Source organism: Cavia porcellus, unplaced genomic scaffold (genome assembly GCF_034190915.1).
Source record: "Cavia porcellus strain 051 isolate PalLab524CR breed Dunkin Hartley unplaced genomic scaffold, mCavPor4.1 scaffold_18, whole genome shotgun sequence".
NCBI lineage: Eukaryota > Metazoa > Chordata > Mammalia > Rodentia > Caviidae > Cavia > Cavia porcellus.
The window spans coordinates 36,755,432-36,775,531 of NW_026947501.1; the positions used below are offsets into that span (position 1 = coordinate 36,755,432).

Sequence of the window (20,100 nt, forward strand, 5' to 3'; positions counted from 1 at the left end):
CATACAGCAAGTTTTTGAAACTAAAGGATGCTGCTTCAAATTTCACATCCAGCTTTAATTGGCTGCATAAACAACATCATCAAATTTTCTGAGCCTCTGCTTCATGATCTATAAATTAGGCTAAGCAGCACATACCTCACAAACTAGTTAAGAGTCTGGACACAATAACATATGTAAAATATCTTTCAAAATCCCTGATATTTGGTGAGCAACTAGTAATATAGTCTCTTCCTCTCTCTGTCTCGGGTGATAGCTATATTAGTAGTCAGTTGTTCAATGAATATAAAATTTAAGTTATACTAGATGAATTAATTTTATAGAATTTTTTATTTTATTTTAAAGGGGGAGCACAGCAAGAAAAACAAAAAGCAAAAGAGACAAACAAACAACAAAAAAATCCAAAACAATAACAATATAGACTAGATATAGACATGCAAAGTTTATCTAATTATGTAAGTATTAACTGTTCTCTTCCAAGAACCAATAATTAATAGTATAATCATCCTAGCTACCATGTATACATATAAAAATTTATATCTTTTTTCTTTTCCTTTCCTTCTCTTCTCCTTTTCCCTATCCAAGATATTTCCCCACTTTGAGTAGCTTTTTACCCTTTCACAAAATTTATTGCAGATTTTAGATCTTATTTACTCTTTCAGTTTCTTACACCTAAGATACAATACAATATTTACACATGGGAGTCTGATTTATTTCACTTATGAATATGGTCTCAATTAACATCCATTTACCTGTAAAAGCCTCAATGCAATCCTTCTTTATAGCAGAGTATTGTATAAAAATACATCTTTTTATCCATTCCTCAGTTGATGGGTGGAAGTTATTTATATAGTACTACACTTAACAATACAACATTTTGTATGTTCAAATTTTTCAGAGGATAGATCTCATGTTAATGGTTCTTATACAAAGAGAGAGAGAGAGAGAGAGAGAGAAGGTAATCTTGGAAGATGATGGATATGTTCATTACCTTGATTGTGGTGGTGGTACTTTATGGATTTTCATAAGACCAAACTCATCAGATTATATGCTTTCAATATATACAGTAGTTTATCAATGATACCTTAATAAAGTTGTTTTTAAAATCATAATTTGTAAGTTATTTCTTAGTCTCCAGATTCTCAAAACCTAAAATGAAGTGACGTATTGAGAGATCAAGATGTATTTTACATGAAATTGATTCCCATCCAGAATGTTTAATCTTCAGTGAGCCCTTGCTCAGTAAAATTTCCACAAAGACTTGAAGTGCCAGCAAGTATCAGGCACTTCTTATAAACAAAGCCCATGGCATCTTCCTCCTAGATGCAAACATTCTTCATTGTGGAAATGAATGATTGTAATCAGAGTAGGTGCATGTTTGCACTGTAAAGATGACCAATACTATTGGCCACCTAGGTAATCATCAGAGATTAACAGAAATCCAAATGAGAGCATGAGTATCACAAGACTTTACTAGGTGCTGCGATTCAGTATTCCTCTGGGTCTCTCTGCACTGCAATTCTTGGCGTTTCTTGGCAGTCCTATGGAAAACCAAACTAATGTCCATATACACATGTAGATCTTCAGTAATACAATAAGGCAAGATTGTCAATGCTTCGTTAATATTGTATTCAGGAAACTCTCCCTGCAAACCAGCACCATGAGTGGGCCACTGTCGCTGAGAGGACAGCAAAACCCTAGCCTTCTCCTGTGAGTCAGCACCACTCATGGACTGCAGGGGAAGAAAACAACAAGCCAACAAGAAGCAAGCCCTCCCTTAAGACCAGCACCATGCATGGGCAGCCACTGACAGAGGAACAGCCAGACCCCCGCCCCTTCCAGGGAACAAGAAATACCAACCTCCCCACCCCTATAAGCTACCAGCTGATCTGGAGAAACACAGGCTGCAATGATAGGTATTGAGGTGTAACACAATTTGATGCTTGTGGTGTTTGGTATTTCACAACATTGCAAGTCTAGGGCTGGTAGTCTGATCATCTATTCAAAGGATCATGGTACGCAGTGTGGCATCTATGGGGATCTCCTTCTGAAGGGGTTAGCCATTTTTAATTCCCTGTTATCTTATTCTGAAGTCTTGTGTCATTTTTGTTGAGTTGGGTTTTATTCTGTTTTGTCTTGTTTGATTTTGTTACACCCAATGGCATGAGCAGCTATTTCAAAGATAGCAAGATATATTATGGAAGCCATTTTGGATTTACTGTTGTCTTGTTTCGAAGTCTCTTATTACATTTGTTTTGTTTTTATTGGTTCTATTCTGTTCTGTTTTGATTTTTACTATGTCTGAAGGTACCTGCAGCTATTTTGAAGACAAGAGGCATTACAGTAACCATTACTGACTTCATATTGTTTAGAAGTTCTGTGTCACTTACACTGGTTTGTTAGGATTGACATTGCTCTGTTTTATTTTTCTTGGTTTTATTCTCTTTAAAATAAAAAAATATTATATTCAGTAGGTCATGATTTTCCTTAGCTGACATTCTTCTTTTCCAACTCTGAGTTTTATTGTATTGTCATTATTTTTGTTATGGGGAATTCTTTACATCTATTATGCATATGGGTAATGATGTTATAGGTATTTTTCTTATTAGTTTCAATTAACTAGATTTTAAGTTAGATATAGATGGATATAGGTTCGATATATAGATGCAGGTGTAGACATAGATGAGTAATGGGAGGAGAACTAAAAGATGATACATCACTCCTGCCTGTAACCATTGCTAAAAGACTAATGCAAAATATCCCCAAAATTTGCTTCTGTGGTGATATTTTAGGGATCTTTTATCTTTTTTTTTTTTTTTTTTTTTTTTTTGAGGTATTGAGGGATAAGCCCACACCCTTCACACTGGGCAATATTGCCATCTCTTTTTTTATTTTTAAGGTAAGGTCACATTAAATCTCTAAATTGTCCAGGTTGGGCTCAAATTTGCAATCCTCTGGCCTCAGCCTTCCAGAGTGCTGGGACTACAGTCATGTGTCAACTTCCATTTCTTTGCTATTTAAACACAGGATAATTTACTCCTCCTGAAACTGGGCAAATAAGAAAGTTATTTATTATACTTTTCCTCATATAAATGAAACTCTAACAAAAAGATCTAAGAGTTGGCTGGGGATTTCGTTCAGTGGCATAAGCACCTGTCTGGCAAGCACAAGGTCATGAGTTCGATCCCCAGTACCCCTCCACACACACACACAAAAAAAAGACCTAAGAGTTGCTCACCACTAGGGTGCCTATTATCTTTAGAAGTGCAGTGGCACCTCAATTCATGAGCTTAATTTTTTTTCATGATTTTGGAAAAGTTGGCCATATTTGCTTTTGTGTAGGAAAGATGGGTGTTGTCATGTTTGTTACTCAATGTAGTTTGCCAACAGAAACAAAATCTTAATAAAATGCTTTTGTTTTTTACTCAAATTATTCACAAACAAAAGTGTTCATGAAAAAAAGTCCAATTATATCTAGGAAGTCAGCCAATTCATCTTTTCAGAATGAGAGCTAATTTCTCATGAGCTCCTAATGAGTTTACTTCACTACTCAGGGAACAGTTATTTGATTCAGTGATTTACAGAATTTTGCCTTGAAAACGTGAATCACAATAGGTTGTCTATGACCATGAATTCTTAAAGAATTCTACTCCTGCTGTATAAACCCAGTTAGACATTATAGCATGTCAGATGATCATTCAAAGCCCTATAAACAGACATCCTAGAACTATATGAGTAGCTATAGTTTCAAGATAAACCTGTTAAATTATGGATTTATGTTAACAATTCAAGAATAGGACTCAGAAGTCTAGTTTGTGATTGATTCATGGTCCAATGCTGAGATTATGGATGTGAGTGCTATACTTGCCTTAAGGTGGGTGGCTTGTATACAATATAAGGGACAGAAAGTCTCTCTCCCTTTTCTCTTGGTTGCTTTTGCTATCTTCTGCCACCATAAATGATTGCCTCTTTGCCATGTGCCACCCTATCTTGAAGCCAGCAGACTGTGGATTGAAACCTCTATAAATGGCAAGCTAAATACACCTTTCTTCCTTTAACTTTGGATGTCAGGTATTTTGTCTCAGCAACAGGACAAAAGTAACTAAGTTGTGAGCCCATAGCAAAACGAATATCAAGAGAGTATTTTCATAAAGCTGCTAGTTTGTTATAAAACCATGAGCTGTTGCAGCTCATAAAAACAGTTTAATCTAAATCCTTCCTCCATGTTTCCTTAATTAACTTTGCATGTTCCTATCAGGGCCAAAATACTGAGCTACTGAATCATACACAGTGTTTCTTACCTCGGGATTTTTCCTCCTGGCATTATTTCTTCTAGCTCATCCTTATACCATTTTCCTCTCAGTAAATTTCTATTTCTTCTTTAAAATCCAATATATATATATATATTTTCCACAAATTCATCCTGAACATCAAATACTGTTTCTGGTGTGTGTCTCTCCACTTGCATTTAATTAAGCTGTAACTATAGAACTATTTTGACAGTTGGTCTTCCCAGTTAATGATAGTCTTAAAATAATAATAAAATAATTTAACAGATACAGGCAGTTCAATAACATCTCTATGGGTAAAACTCCAGGTTATCTTGTCAATAAACATATATACTAATAATTGATGCAGAAGGGAGCCTGTGGAGAAGTCTTTCCCACTCTTCACTGTGTCTACTTGTAAAGACACACATAGCTCCTGCTTACAGACATTGGCAAGGACATGTCACATAGCTCCTACCCCGATCTTGATGGAAGAGTTGCAGATGTAAGGTGAGTGCCCAGAATGAAGAGGGAAGAAGAGAATATGAGAGGCTGGTCCATCCATGTTCCTGTTTGTACAAATGGAAAGGATGAAGTTGTAAAAGTGAACCATGTTGATTTACTTAGGAGATGGGTTTGCTTGCTATGTAAAAGCTTTATTTATTCTAGAAATTAGCAATGTTTTCTACTATGTATGTCAAGTTGTATGTGAGACATGTAAATTTGTAAAAATCAACTTAAAATACCAGAATTAAATTCAATAATTTATGAGGCCAATTCTCTAAATATTCAATATTTAATGATTGAGGCACACAGATTTGGTAATCCAGCTTCATGTCTGTCCATAACTTCTCATGTCTACTAATAACTGACACCTCAAGAAATATGGTCTAAATTTTGCAAATCATTTAATGGGGGAGCTGAAGCATGAGTGCTCATTAATAAGATGGAAATTTTAATTAAGCTTCGTATGCAATTATAACTTTGCTGGTTATTAACAGTGATGACAAAAATTATACAGCTATGATCACTGGCAGAAGTATTAATGGGATTCTTGATGACATAACATTTGTTTAATAGAAATATTTCCTTTTATGTACAAGTGTCATCTGAGGGCAATTGTCATTGTTATTAATTTAAGATAATTTTATCTGTCACTCAACACCGAGTCCAATTAAAAGGGAGAGACGGCATAGGCTTCCACCTAAGATCCTGCCAGAGAGAAAGATTTAATAATAAAAACCTAATTTGAGACAACAGTCAAGGCCTTTTTAAAGAACCATACTCCTTAAAAGACACAAAGGACCAGAAGTGTAATGTAAAGAGAAAACTAACATGTTTTTCTATCAAAAGATACAGTTTGGGTAATTAAAGATGAAAATCTTTTTGCGTACATTAAGGTGATCTTTTTATTTTTCTTATAATGAAATGAGAATTACTTTACATAGTGATATCCAGCTTTGACTGTTTCTTAGGTAGGTGCTGCTGCACAGCTGTGATGAAATGATCACACTGGAAACAATCGCCTTTAAAGATCTGGGGCACAAAGCTGACTGTATCAATTTTCTAGGTCTGTCACGACTGTAGTGTTTTCACAACTACAACCCACTTTCCTATAATCAAAGTGACGAGATCAGAGTATCATCAGGGCAACAACTCTGCTTGGTTTGAAGATGGCCCTGGTCATACTAATCCACTCCTGACCTTTGTGGCCATGCACCCCTGCTCTCTATTCCTCTTCTAGTAAGGCATTAGTCAGGTCCCCAGCATTATGGTCTTATAGTTTAATTGCCTCTTTAAAGGCCCTAAGGCAGGTTTGGTGACGCATGCCTGTAATCCCAGCACTTGGGAGGGATTGCAAGTTGCAAATTCAAGACCAGCCTGGGCTATAAAGTAAGCTCAAGGCCAGCTTGAACTGCATAGTGAGACCCTGTCTCAAAAATAAATAAAAAGAAAGACCCTATTTCCAGATACAGTCAGTCACACTGGGGGTACAGCTTCAGCATATTACTTGGGGTGGGGATCATAATTCAGTACTTCACAATGATCATTTAACTTTTTAATTCCAAACACAGATGACATGATGCAAATCTCCAAACTCTAGGCTTGAAGAATAAATATGTCCTGCCTCACCAGCAAGAAAGTGTAGCACTAATGAATAACCTTGTATCATATTTTCCACCCTACTCTCCTTCTCAGTGTTAACATCTCCCCATTTTACAGACAAAAGGATCAAGGCAAAAGGTTTACTGACCTCTCCAACGACACACAGCCCTTAAATTTAGATGCAAATTTTTAATACTATAAACCTTTTCTGTGTGTCTTATTTAAGTTATGGCAAGAAGAAAAGCACTGCAGAGATGGAGCTGGATTGAAGAGCACATCACGCTAGCCCCGTGTACCATGCAGCCATGGCACTGCCTGAAGATGCAGTAAACAATTCCAAAATGAGAAGCAGGAGCCCAGTGTGAGAGACTGCTAGATGTTACAGAGGAAGTGTGAGTGCTGAAGCGGGGTCCAGTTCCGGACCTTCTGGGACATCAAAGTGCCCAGATCACAGGGTCTCATGAGGGCCCAGTGAGCTATGTGCATTACTCATAGACACCTGACTTTAAAGACAAAGGCGAAAGGATCAAAGAGAGAATAAATGTGGGTGTTACATTGAAAAATACTTGGATTCCTCTTCTTACACCCTTAGATAAAGGCAGTATTTCAGGCACTTGAGAACATCAGAGTCACACACAGAGTATCACAGGGCCAGGTTCTGGCTTAACTACTTCATTGAGCAAGTCTGAAGAATGATCTCAAAAAGCTATAGTGAGAAATCCTTGGTCTTGTGGGGAAGCAGACTTCAAAGCTCAGGGACATTTAAGGATACCCGAGAATGTGACCCCATTTGTCTAGTGCAGTCGCAGAGTGGATACAGTTACGTAACCGTGATGTAACACAGGTAGACACCTGCATCCTGGTGACGGCACTATGTGAGAATGTAAACATGAGATGACAAGCTGTGCAAGCATTACACAATAAAGGTGGCTCTTGCACTCTATGCTCGTGCTCTGCTCTGCCCCATGTTGCCTGCGGCTGTTGCTGATGTCTTGATATCTGTGCCCTTTAACCTTGGGATCTCACCCTCAAAAATCTCAAGTATATAAGTAAATTCTAAATATATACACCATACATATGTAAATATTACCTTACCACGTGTAATATACATAAGGCACACATGATTTTATTTTTATACTTTCATATATACATTTATCATTTCAGCAATATACTTGAGAGCAACAGCAATAACATAACAAGCAGAAGCTACCAAAGGAGCAGGATGAGGGTGGTCTTTCCCAGTTATCAGCAGAGAGATTGCATTGTTTATGGAGAATTTTAAGAATAATAAAACCAACTAAGACTCAGTCTGCATTTTATTACCACCGTGCCCAGGCATTCAAACATTTTTAGTGACAGACTTCTTGTCTCCTCTGTAGCAGAGCACTTGTGATATCCCGTCATCTGCCCCCAACATTTCCATCTAGCCCTTCCATATATTTGCTACTGTGATCAATGGTATGGAAACAGAGGAAATTCTGAATCCACATTAGCTTAACAGATATCCAGTGGTAAAACGGCTTTCAGAGAATCCCTTATGCATGAATAACTTAGTTTTGAAATGCACTCAGGTGCATTTACTCATTTGCTCTTGTCAAGGTTGGGCCGCTCTGATTGAGATTCAACACAAGCTTGCTGGATGCCAGACGCCTGCTCTCTCTATTAGTGCTCAGTCGGCTGCCATGAGAATCTCCTGGGGAGCGGTGAAAGGGATCGATGCCTATGCCTCACTTTGAGCCAATTAAATTGGAATGAGGGACTGAGGTGCCTGGTCGCAGGTACCTTGAAAATCTCCTCAGAGATTTCTGCCGTGCAGCCAGGATTAAGAAGCACTGACCCATGTGGTATGGCAAGACGATCTTGGTTTTGGACTCAAATGTCCAAATGGGGTATCTCTCAGTCCCTTATTTTTCCTCATATATAAATAGAGGAAGAGAACTCACCTTTACTGGTTGAAAGTAAGGCGATCCATGTAATGCATTTTAAAACAGTGCCTGATACACAACAAGGATTCAATAAATGCAAGCTATCTTTATAATATAATTTGACTAGCACTCTTGTACATTACCCTAGCAAAAAGCCATTGCTGTCTTTTATATGTAACAGTGGCCAGTTGTTTGTCCAATCTTAGATCATGTTAAGTCAAAAAGCAAGCAATTGATTATAAACTCAGTAATCTGCATGTTTATTAAGTACCTACTGAATATAGTTTGATCTATAAAGGCCTCTGTTACACTTATAATCTCTATTATATGTTGCATATTTCCAGGCAGTGCATATTTTAGATCAATGCAAGCAGGACCTTTCCCTTACCTCCCTTGCCTCTACCACTTCTATGCTTTGAAGCAGTTTACTTTGCACTTTCTCAGATCCTTGTATGAGGACAAGGTCAGGGCACCCTGAGCCTGAATTTTATGTGGGCTTCAGTTCCTGCCCAGAGCAATTCACTTCCACTGCCTGTGATGGTTTCCCTTTCATGGGAGTGCAGGAGACAGGGCTTCCAGATGGAGCTGGCATGCTGATTTGGGGTGACTCAAACTATTTACATAAATAAGTATCCAGCTAAAAATACTTGCTCATTTTCATACACCCTAGAGGCATCCCTGCAATTTACAGGGACCTAAGCTATACATTTTAAATCTGAGCAAGCAAATCACTCAAGCCTTCTTCATTGGAGTCATTTATCATTACATATTCCTAAGTCTGCATGTTTACCATTTACATAAGTCAAAGAAAACAATCCAATAAACAGTATGCATATTCAGGAACAAGGCTAGAGTGTCGCTCAAAAGAGCAATACTATACATTCTATGGGATGCAATAGGTTCTAATGTATCTTATAAAAACATATTCTTGTGTTCTGTAACCTCCCAGGCCAGTGGGGCAGATAAGGCCATCTTGGTTGATATGTTATATCTGCAATGACTTAAATTTCTAAAACTCCCTCTCCTTATTGGTAATATAGGGCTAATATCCACTTGATAGAATTGTTGACTGGCGTAAATGAGAATTTTTGAAGAGTAGGCAGTAGCTTCACACAGTGTAACTAACATTTGCTACATTGTAGTGCTAATTATACTGTAACAGTTACATTCACAACATTATAAATACTCATTAAATGTTGGTCTTAGAGCAGCTTTAACCAGCACTATGATAAAACATCAATCTGTGCTGCAAAGAAAGAGAGAAAGGCAATTCCCACTAGGTTAACATGGAATGGCTTCAAGAGGTGTTTACACACTGGTCTTTAAAGTAAACATACACTTCCTCCAACGTATGAGCAAGGATTATAGAGTGGGGGTGGGAAGAGAAAGGAAAGAAAAAAGGAAATCCCTGAGCACCACAGGAGCCATGTGAGATGGGCAGTGTGGCTCAGGGAAGGCTTTAAGAGGCAGGTCAGTGACCAACCTAAAAACTCGCTCTAGAAATCCACTCACAGTACTTCAGTCTTTCTTGGCAGGTCTTCATTGGCAGCCAAAGGAAGATGACCAATGGATGAAGTCTGACACTGGCCTGTGTGTGATGAGCAGGGGAATTACATTTCCAGCACTTAAGAGACATCACTGGCCAAACCACTTCAGTCCCTCGGTGACAAGCAAGCACTTAAAAACAAGCTAAAGTAAAAGAAGGAAGAGAGAAGCCTGCAGAGCCCAGTCCCGAGAGCTGATGAAAGGCCAGGCTTCATCTGCCCTCCCACCTCCATCTTGCACGTCTGACACGTTTTGCTGCCTTCTCCCACTACAGTTGGTCCTATCAGCGCCTCAGCAGCAGGCCTGGTTCTAGCCTTGCTTGCAGGCTGGTCTTGCCAGACATGCTGTGCTTAGCAGCAGGAACAAGATTGCATGAGCTTCAGGATCTAGCAGAAGCCCTAATTTAGACACGGAATGTCAGCACCAGTTCACGAGGCCTCAGGTTGACACCTGAATTAAAAGTGCTAAGTTAGCCCTGGATATCCCCTTGTGAGGACCTTCACTTGCCCCTTGGTCTCACCTGAATCCACAGCTCCTGCACAGTCTTATTCCCTGGCTCCCTGCTCCACCTTGCCATGGTGGCCCTGTGCTGATCTCTGTTTGGACTGGATCTGAAGCTCTGCTCTCTCCAGCAACCTTCTTGCTTGCTTGTAGGAGGAGCTGATTACATAAGGACAGATATCACACTCTCAGAACTACATGGCCGTTCCCTGGACTGGTCACTGATTATGCTCAGTTATATTTTACACATCTAGCAGGTGAAGAAATCCTAGCTTTTGTGCTTCCCATGTCCAACTTCACCATGACTTTACGCATCTGAGTCACTTTCCTTCAGCCTGCTTGTCTCTCTCATCCTGTCTCCTCCCTTCCCTTGCCCCTCATCCCAGGGAAGCTAAGTTTTCTTCCCAACTCACCCTTGAGACTAACCAAAAAACAACTCAAAGTAACATGAACAAAAATCAGCAAGAAACAGAATGAGGGCCATTGATGCATCTAAAAACACATTTAAATCTGCTGTAAGTGATTCAACTCAGTTTGGTCTCTGGATAAGGACTCAACAGTATATGAGGAATCACCCATCGCTACCTGGTACGGCTGCAGCCTCTAACGGCCACAGCAGGAGTCATCCCAAGTAGGACTAAAATGCAGATGTTACTTTTCCACACCTTTCTCCTCACGCCTAGTTGAAATCTTCATTGTTCAGCACATCCTGCCAAGTGTTGAAACCAAAATCAATGTGTCACGTTTGGCTGCATACAGGGGAGAGTCATAGGGAAGCAATGGAACTCTGGGTATGTCACACAGAGTCCCGCATCCCTAGAGAAGACGTGAAGTGTACCACAGCCTCAAGAGGAGCAGCTCCGTATGGAGCAAGCTCCTCACGGAGAGTACCCACACTCAAGCCTGTTAGTTAATGACTGTGACATCTTGTACACTTCTTACAAAGTGTAAGAATCAAAATAAAAGACATCCACTGTAGAGTACACAAACCAGAAGTATACAACTCAATTAATTATCATATAGTGAATAAGCACCTATAACAACCACACAGATCAACAAAGAGAACACGACCAAAACACTTTTCACTTGTGTTAATCACTTTGTGGCTCAGACAAATTACTCAACACCCACGACTTCCGAGAGGAGAAATTTCCTTTGGCTCACACTTCAGTCCATAGCTGTCTGGTTCCAAAGCAGGACAGCATGACACAGGGGCATGGCAAAGGAATAGCTCCTCATGTACGGGAGCCAGAAAAAACAAAGTGAAGAGAGGAGGCAGAAGAGAGATATAACTTTCAGGTGATCCTCCTTTTCTGACTGCCCGCTAACAGCAAGTCAGCTCTAATGTTTAACCTGGAAATGTCTTGGGGGACATCGCCACTGTGTTCAAATATTTGAAAGGCTCTCATGTAAGAAAAGAGGTTTACCTGTTTGGTTCTGGGTGAGTGTCAGGGTGGCGGAGTCAGTTCAGCAAACACAGACCTTCCAAGGACTGGACCCATAGCAGCTGTGGGAGGGACTGCCCTTGTCCCTCCAGGGCCCATTCTTCTGCTGCTTTTTGGCTGTAGGAATGTAGGCTTGATCTCAGGTTCAGACCAACTGGAGGTGTACAGAAATGAAAAGTGCTCCCCCTTGCTCCCACCTTTAAAAGGAAAGGAACAGCCTTGTTCCTCTGTCTCTCCTCCTTTTTTACCCACTCACTTTCCAAAAATCCCTCCTGTGCTTGCATGAGTGCTGAAGGGGACATCTAGATATACAGCATAGCAATATTCTAAGTATCTCCCCTGCACTAGGAGTGATGAACGGCTTCATATGCACAGATCTCACAGAAGATTTCACATGTAAGAAAGCTCACAGTCTAAGAGGAACAATTCATCAACAACTTGTAGCTCCATAGCCACACAATTTTGAAAGAAATTCCATCCAGCTAATAAATAATGTGTACTGTATAAAAATCATTTTACTCCAAGAACTCCCATAGGGAATTGTCTTGTGTTTAGGTTTCCTCTAAAGGGTGCCAGGACTATATTTAGTACAGTTCCTCTGAGGCCATGGCTTAGAAAATGACAGTGAAGCAAACTGACGGCCAAATAGTTTTACAAAGCAAACAAACAGGAATTGGGGAATTTGGAAAGAAATAGAGAGGAGAGGTGAGAATGGAGTGGGAAAACGGCACAGGTATAGGACAGGAAGTTGGCTGCACAGGAAGGTGACCAGTAAGAAATTAAGGTAAGTGAATGACATTTAAGAACAGGGATAGCTACTATCCCAATGAAGCCTATTAATATAGCTCTCTCTTTATCATTACTTCCATAAAATGTGCCACGTTTTTAATGTTGGGGGGAAAGCAAGAGCTAGGTAAGTACAGAGCAGAACGCGTGGACAGCCGTAGCCACAGGAAATGAAATCAAAGGTAGGTGGTGCCCAGGTGTGGGTGCCAAATCACAAGACCTAGGAACTCACAGAAATCCTGTGGAAGTTATAGAATTTCATCCATAATGCCATGCAGAGTGTTAAAGACAGTTTTACTCATATCTCAAAGCCCAGGTTTGCTATCAATCAACAATTGCCATGGTCAACCCCAAACTCTCAGTGTCCTGAATGTATCTGAAATGTGGGCTATTCACTCTAAATGCAAGAAGTTTAGAGTGTACAACATGTTACTGGCACCATTTCAAGGCCTGTTTGTGATGCAAATAGGTTCTAAAAGCCCCTCAAATCACCTTAACCTCTGCTTCAACTAATCATTTGTTTCATGCTACCAAAAGTGTAAGTTTATGTTTCTTTCCTATGAGGATTCCAGGTTTTCTGCCATCCTAAAATTCTGCTGCACAGGTAGAGATGTTGGACCCTCATGTGACCCTCCCTGTTCCTATCATCTCAGTGTGTTCCTCGTAGCCTTTCTCTCAATCCACAGCACACTCCAGTTCTGAAAGGTGAACATAAAGTCCAAGCAGCTCAGCAGAGCACACTTTCCAGTGTGATGAGCAGGCTTTTAGATGTGTTTCTAGATGTGATCAGCATCAACTACTACATCCGTTGCATCAGACTATTAGATCTGAAATATGCATTAACGGAATGTCAAATGCACCTGTGGAGAAGGAAAACAAATCTAAGACAGCAGCATTTATTTTTGTTTGACAGAGAAGGTGTGGTTTGAAACTCAGCTTTCAAAAACAGGCTGTTTTCTAGCAAATAAAAATGGCAAAATATAAGCTATATGTAGAAGGAGGAGAATGAAAAGGAGAAGAGAGAAGGAGGAGGAGGACAAAAGAAGGAAGATAGGAAGAGAAAAGAGGAGAGGAGAGGAGAGGAGAGGAGAGAAGAACAGGAGATGAGAGGGGAGGGGAGAGGGGAGGAGAGGAGAGATGGGGAGGGGAGGGATGGGGAAAGGAGAGGAGGGGAGAAGAGGGAAGGGGAACGGAGGAGAGGGATGGGGAAGGGAGAGGAGGGGAGAGGAGGGGAGAGGGGAGGAGAGGGGAGGGGAGGGGAGGAGAGGGATGGGGAGGGGAGAGGAGGGAAGAGGAGAGGAGAGGGGAGGAGAGGGGAGGGGAGGAGAGGGGAGGGGAGGAGAGGGATGGGGAGGGCAGAGGAGGGGAGAGGAGAGGAGAGGGGAGGAGAGGAGAGGGGAGGGGAGGGGAGGGGAGGAGAGGGACGGGGAGAAGAGGGGAGAGGAAAGGAGAGGAGGGGAGGGAGGGGTAGGGACAGGAGAGGAGAGGAGAGGAGAGGAGGAGGAAGAAAAGGAGAAGGAGGAAGGAGGAGGATGAATAAGAAGGAAAGAAAACACCTGCCCAAATGATCTTTTCTATTTAATGCCATGAAAGACCAATGGGAAGCAAATTTGGCTCTAGTAAGATTACTATAACAAATGCACTGATTACAGTGGAGAGACTTCCTTTATGAAGTTGTGAGAAATTGGATACCCAAGAAGAAATTCTGAATTGCCATTTGTCAGACATTATTCAGGGACAGATAGGAATTACCAAATATAAATCAGAGACATCCACAGGAGCCTTTCAAACACGTCATGAGGGAACTCCAAGTCCATCCATGTGACACTAACTGGCTCAGGGTTCTTTCACCTAGTTCAGATAAAAATCACAGATAAGCAAAGCATAACTCTTTTGGTGTTACCAACCCTGAGTTATGGAAGGCAGTAGTTATCAGTTCTTAGTATTAGTCAAATTCTATCCCTAGTAATAGTGGAATTCCATCCCTGCCCTGACAGTCAGAGCCAGCAGCTCCGCTGGCCATGGGGACTCTTCTGGTGACAACAGACAGCAGCTTCTCCTGACAATTTTCTTTTGCTCTCTATCATGTTCCAGCTGCCAGCCTACTTCAGTGTTACCTGCCCCGGCTACTGGCAGTTACTGGCACCAGAGCCCTTCAGTGTTCCAAGATTTTCATGTACCAGTTCAGGTTGCCCAATATAGAAATCATGAATATGCAAAAATATGCCACGAAGAAGAGATTTTATTAGGGCTTACACTGCAGCTTAGACTGCATAGAGTGACTCACTACTGACACAGAAGATTACCAACGTGAGAAATAAAGTGAGCTCATGCACGTGCTGTGTCAGACTTTCTGTTTAGCCATGCATATGGGAGGGGCTTCTCCCATACCTGATTGAGAACTGCACAGGGAAGGCATCCAGAGAGGCTGCAGCATGGAGCCATCTGGGACAGACCTGTGACTGAAGCTTCCTATAGCCACAACGAATGTCTCTCAAGTGGCGGCGAGGTGTGTGATTCAGCCATGGATATCTATGAGACCTTTGGAAACGCTGCAGGGGAAATAAGTGTCTCTGAGGAAGCACTAGTCCCTCGTGTTCTGTCTCACATGCACAAATGCAAACCTTTACAAAGGACAGTCCTGAAGAACTCAGTCACATAGGATAAATCAAGTTGTTCTGTGGTTGTCTTAAAGGAGAAAACTAAGTGGACTACAAACTGATTGTTTACAAAATAAATCACAATTGACTAAATTCCAAAGCTTTGTGAGCAGGGAAGTGGGAACCTTAGACCTGCAATGGAAAGTAGCTGATACTGACCACAAGCTGTCAGAGCCTGGAAGCACATTCTTCCCGGAGCTTCCAGATAAGAGCCTCTTGGAGCCAGCACCTTGATATTGGCCTCTGACACCTCTGTAAGGAACCTAGCCAAGCCCATGCAACTTCTGACCTACAGAACTGTGGAACAATAAATGAGTGGATGTTTTAAGCATCAAGTCTATAGCAATTTTGGGCTGGGAATATAGTCCAAAAATGCTTGCCTAACAAGTGAAAGGTCCTAAGTTCGAGTCCCAGGACCAAAAAAAAAAATCTATAGTAATTTATTACACATCAGTGGGAAAGTAATTCAAGAAGTCCCCCTCGTCCATCACATCAGAACATAATAGCTCCCCTATAATGGACCTTATCTAAGCATCCTTAAAATTCCTAATGAAAAGTTCACGTAGGCCAATCCTCCAAGGTGGGAAAGGTTGTCTTATGAACCCCCAAATTTCCAATTCTAGACTCCCATATTCATTCTGGTGACTTTCATGCCACTATATTTATTTTCCCTTAACATAACTTTCAATCAATTAAGGTAAAAATCACTTCTTATAACCCTTCCAGGGAATTTGGTCGTTGAGACCAAAGCTGAGTCAAAGAGCTGGAGTTGAAGAGTACAAAAGGTTTCCAAGATAACTTTAGAAAACTCAGAACACTGGCAGGCCTTGTATATCTGAATGATCTAAGCTATAACTGTATTTCCATGCAAATGAAATATTTTGAAGAAATATAGTCTAACATGGCACTTGATAAGAGAGCAACAATAGAATCCTAGGCGCACCATATCCCATGCCATCTTCAACATGTTAGATGTCTAGTTTGGCAATGTGAACTTTAAATGCTTTTAAATAAGCTACACACAGAGAGTCAAAATAGGGGAGGTAATATGCAAGAAAAACTACCTTTTTAATAAGATTATTACTCCATTGACTCACCCTATTTCACCCTATTAACTTCATTGATTTTACTTTAGGATTTTACTTAGGAACAAAGACCCCCCAAATGTCTAAAGTACTTTTGACTTGATTGAAAGGAAAAGATCAAACTGCTGAGAAAAATACGTCCAAAGGGAAAATTGATTTTTCTCTCCAATGTGTATCAAATTCATTAGGATAACTTGACAAAAGTTTCCAAGAAAGATGCACCTTCTGAAACTTTCATGATGCTCACTGGATTTCATTTGTCAGTACTCCAGCTGAACGCATGTTACCAACTGTCCTACCTTGAAAACTATTTTACCTCCAAAAATTTGCATATTGTCAGGCAGAAAATGGATATTGTGTAACATCTGTTTCATTCATGAATTTAATCATTCAATCAATACATGCATGTTAAGGATACGGGTTTGATCATCATTGTTTTAAGGCATCTGTGTAATTTGGGGAAACAGAAATGTGAAGCCAGTCTCTATCCTCAACTTTTGCAGTTTTGCAAAATGGTTTTGCTAATGGTCTTTACCACCCAAAGGTGGGGGAATGAAAAGAGAACAGGTTTTATCATCAAAAAGATCTATCTTCAAGCCATCATCATTTAAATTAGCTTGACAGATGACTTAAATTCTCTAAAATTTCCCACTAATAAAACGAAGCAGTGATAGTAATGAATGCACAAATATTCTATGAAAATAAATTAAATCATGTATATAATATGTTTTGTGCATTCAGGTACATGCTAAAGGTTCAGGCAATATTAATAACTCTAAAAGTCATCATTTTAGTACCAAGAATACTAAAAAAGCCTAAAGGAGTAGTCAAGGAATGTTTGATGTTAATGTGAGCTTCTGTCATGTAGCCATTCATGAAAGAAGGAAACAGCGTAAGAAACAGACATTCCAGCCTCAACATGAGCAAAGGGTCAGAGGAGAGAGGAGAGGTGGTCCGGGCAGAGAGGTGAGGGCTCAAATGCAGGGGTTGGAAAGGTAAATCAGGAGCTAGGGTCGAGCTCAATGCTTCTTGGATTGCTATAAGCCTGAACTAGGTTTGGGATTCAATGCCACTGACATTAGCACAGCTCTCCTGATCTGAAAGGTATCTTCAGTTATATCTTTGTTCAATATTTTTATAGGCTCCAAACCTGTTCCTCAAATGAATTGAGAAATTAAATGCTAAAAGGAAATTATTTTTATTACTATGGTGATGATCTGAGCCTTATAACATCAACTCAACAAATAAAGACAAATGTAAATTCCTGTACTTGGATCTAAACAGTCACCTGCACAGACAGGTTGAGATAAGAAGCCTGCGCAGAAAAGTTTCAGAAGTTTTAGGAAACAGAAAGCTCATTGTGGATGGTGCCTGCCATCTTCAATGACATCAACAGAAATTGAGAGAAGATTATTCTGTTTTCTTTTTAGTTAGCATTTATTTGACCACATATGATGTGTTTAAACGTAAGCCTTACAGGTCAAAAAGAAAGGTTCTACAAAGTGGGACATACTGAAGAAAAGATTTTTAGAGCTGAAGACACTCAATTATACACTTATAAGATGAATCAATAGAGGAGAAATGCAAACTAGATTTGTAAGATTAAGTAGAAAAGGGAAAGTCAGAAAACAAGCTTGCAATGGGGGTGAGTAAAATGTGCTCTGCAGACAAGTTGGTCTAGCTTGCTGTGATATTTAAACAGTGGTCTTATGTAATATATATGTATACAATGTCCAATGGATTATACTTCTAACATTTAAAGGCAAGCATTCTCTCCCAATCCTGTTCCCATTGAATCTACAAAACAATTAACAGTTTGTGAAAAACGCGCAAACAACTCATTGAGTAAAGAAAAGGAAAAAAAAATTGTAACTATCCTGTGAAAGGAAGCATTATCTTATGGTGCAATACCTCCCGAGTTCCTTTGTAAGGAGGACCTTGCCATGCCCCCTTGGTCAGAAATGGCCTGTGCTAGCTACTAAGATGCTTCCAAGAGAGCGAATGTTATCGGCTAATTGATAAGATGAATATAGCCAAAGATGGACTTGACATACTCTGCCACTGCACTTCATCTAAATTGGAGGGCTCCTTATCCAGAACCCAAAGTTGAAAAGTTCTTCTCCATCTTCTAACTAAGTGAAAACCTTGAATCTGAACTCCAATTCTTTTGGCCTTTCTATCTCTGTGCATGCAAAAAAATTGAAGCTTTCTAGCCTATGTCTTAATCATCTTGCAAAACAGGGATCTCACACAGCTTTGGCTATTAAATATAAAATAATGAAAAACAACAGAATGCATGAAGTCCACACTTGCACTTGTCAGGAAATATTCACTTGTTCTCCTCAGGCCACACCAAGCAAGGATACAGAAGTCACATGAGTCACAGATAAACAGAAATGACAAGCTGAGGAGCCAAATGGTACTAAAACAGAAGTTGAGTTTTTTTGCAAAGCTCATAAGCTCACCTTATGGAGTGAAGCCCATCAAAACAGATGACACCCACAGAAACTCCCCACAAAGGAGCAGAAAGTCAAGATTAAACCAATATTATGAATGGACATTTAGGGACCCTGGGCCTCGTGAAAAGCACAAGTCAGGCTGGAATCCACAGCTGCCTACCAAAAAGAATCTCATTCTGGCTAAGTTCAAAGTCAACCTGGACTTTTCTCTGCCTCAATAAGACAAACACTGCAGCAAACATTAGATGACTGCACTGCTCCTCAAATTGCTTCTCTCCTGAGAGTTACTTTGTATGAACCACAGCTCTAGTTTCCAAGACTTAGGAGATTTTGGAGGACGCTAACTCAATGAGATATCTATGAAGGGCACTTAAGCAGTTTTTGAACAACTCCTGGAGCATCCTATAATTTTTGGAAGGAATAAAACAACAATCCTAGATACAGTGTACTCCTTTTTTTTTTTTCTTGAAAAGATAGTAGCAACCACATTCAGGCACCATCTCCAAAAGTAACAATACAATAAAACCACAACAGCAAAAGATCGCTTCCAATCACAATAACACTACACTCCCATCTACCAAACTGGATAATATTGTGTGCTTGTGTAGGCTAAGGAGGAGAACAAATAAACATTTGTTATCTGAGGAGAACAAGTGAACCTTTCCTGACAACTATAAACCCCAGCTTTAGGCCTTCTGTGGTTTCTGATTATTCCGTGATTCTGATTTTCTGCTCCTATTAAACATGACATCTCACTTAAAACTCCATAACCATCCTATTTTGCACATGAGGAAACAAAGACAAATGTTACAGTGACTTGTCCAAAAGCAATGAATAATAAAATGGAGGAACAAGGCCTTTCCTAAGCCTCTGCGATTTACTGGCTTCCTCACACTTACACAACTTCATCCTGGTTACAAACTCCTCCTGGTAGCCTCTTGCTCCAAGCCATGCTTCCTCTGCTCCACTGTTCCCATTTCATCCTTTGTCCTTCTTCTCCAACGTGCCAGGACCTTTTGTGATGTGCTCCTGCCATTTGCTGGTGCTGTGATGCCTGAATTCATCCTCAGTTGTCCACAGCTGCACCTGATCTTGCCCTCCCCAGCCTCTGTGTCCCTTGCCTACAGTGACTCTGACCAGCAGCCTCAAGCCCTTTCCTGCTCAGAGTTGCTGGCTCATAGCCTAGAGCAAATGTGTTTGGACTCAGTGTGACACTACACACCCACTGAGCACGCCCTGCACTCAGGATTCCTGAAAATTGCACTTCGCCACTGTGTACCGCCTGTTAACTCCCAGCTGTCTACCCCGCAGACAGCCATCTGA

The 20,100-nt window shown here is 40.4% G+C and overlaps 1 long non-coding RNA gene across 1 annotated transcript in view; it reads right to left on the minus strand.

Annotated features, from left to right (window-relative positions):
* Window positions 1-19,893, minus strand: part of LOC134471498 (uncharacterized) — an 83,064-nt gene extending 63,171 nt beyond the window's left edge. The window contains exon 1 of the long non-coding RNA XR_010040947.1: window positions 19,677-19,893. This is a non-coding gene — a long non-coding RNA (uncharacterized LOC134471498). The remainder of the gene's footprint in view (window positions 1-19,676) is intronic.
* Between the last annotated feature and the right edge of the window lie 207 nt (window positions 19,894-20,100).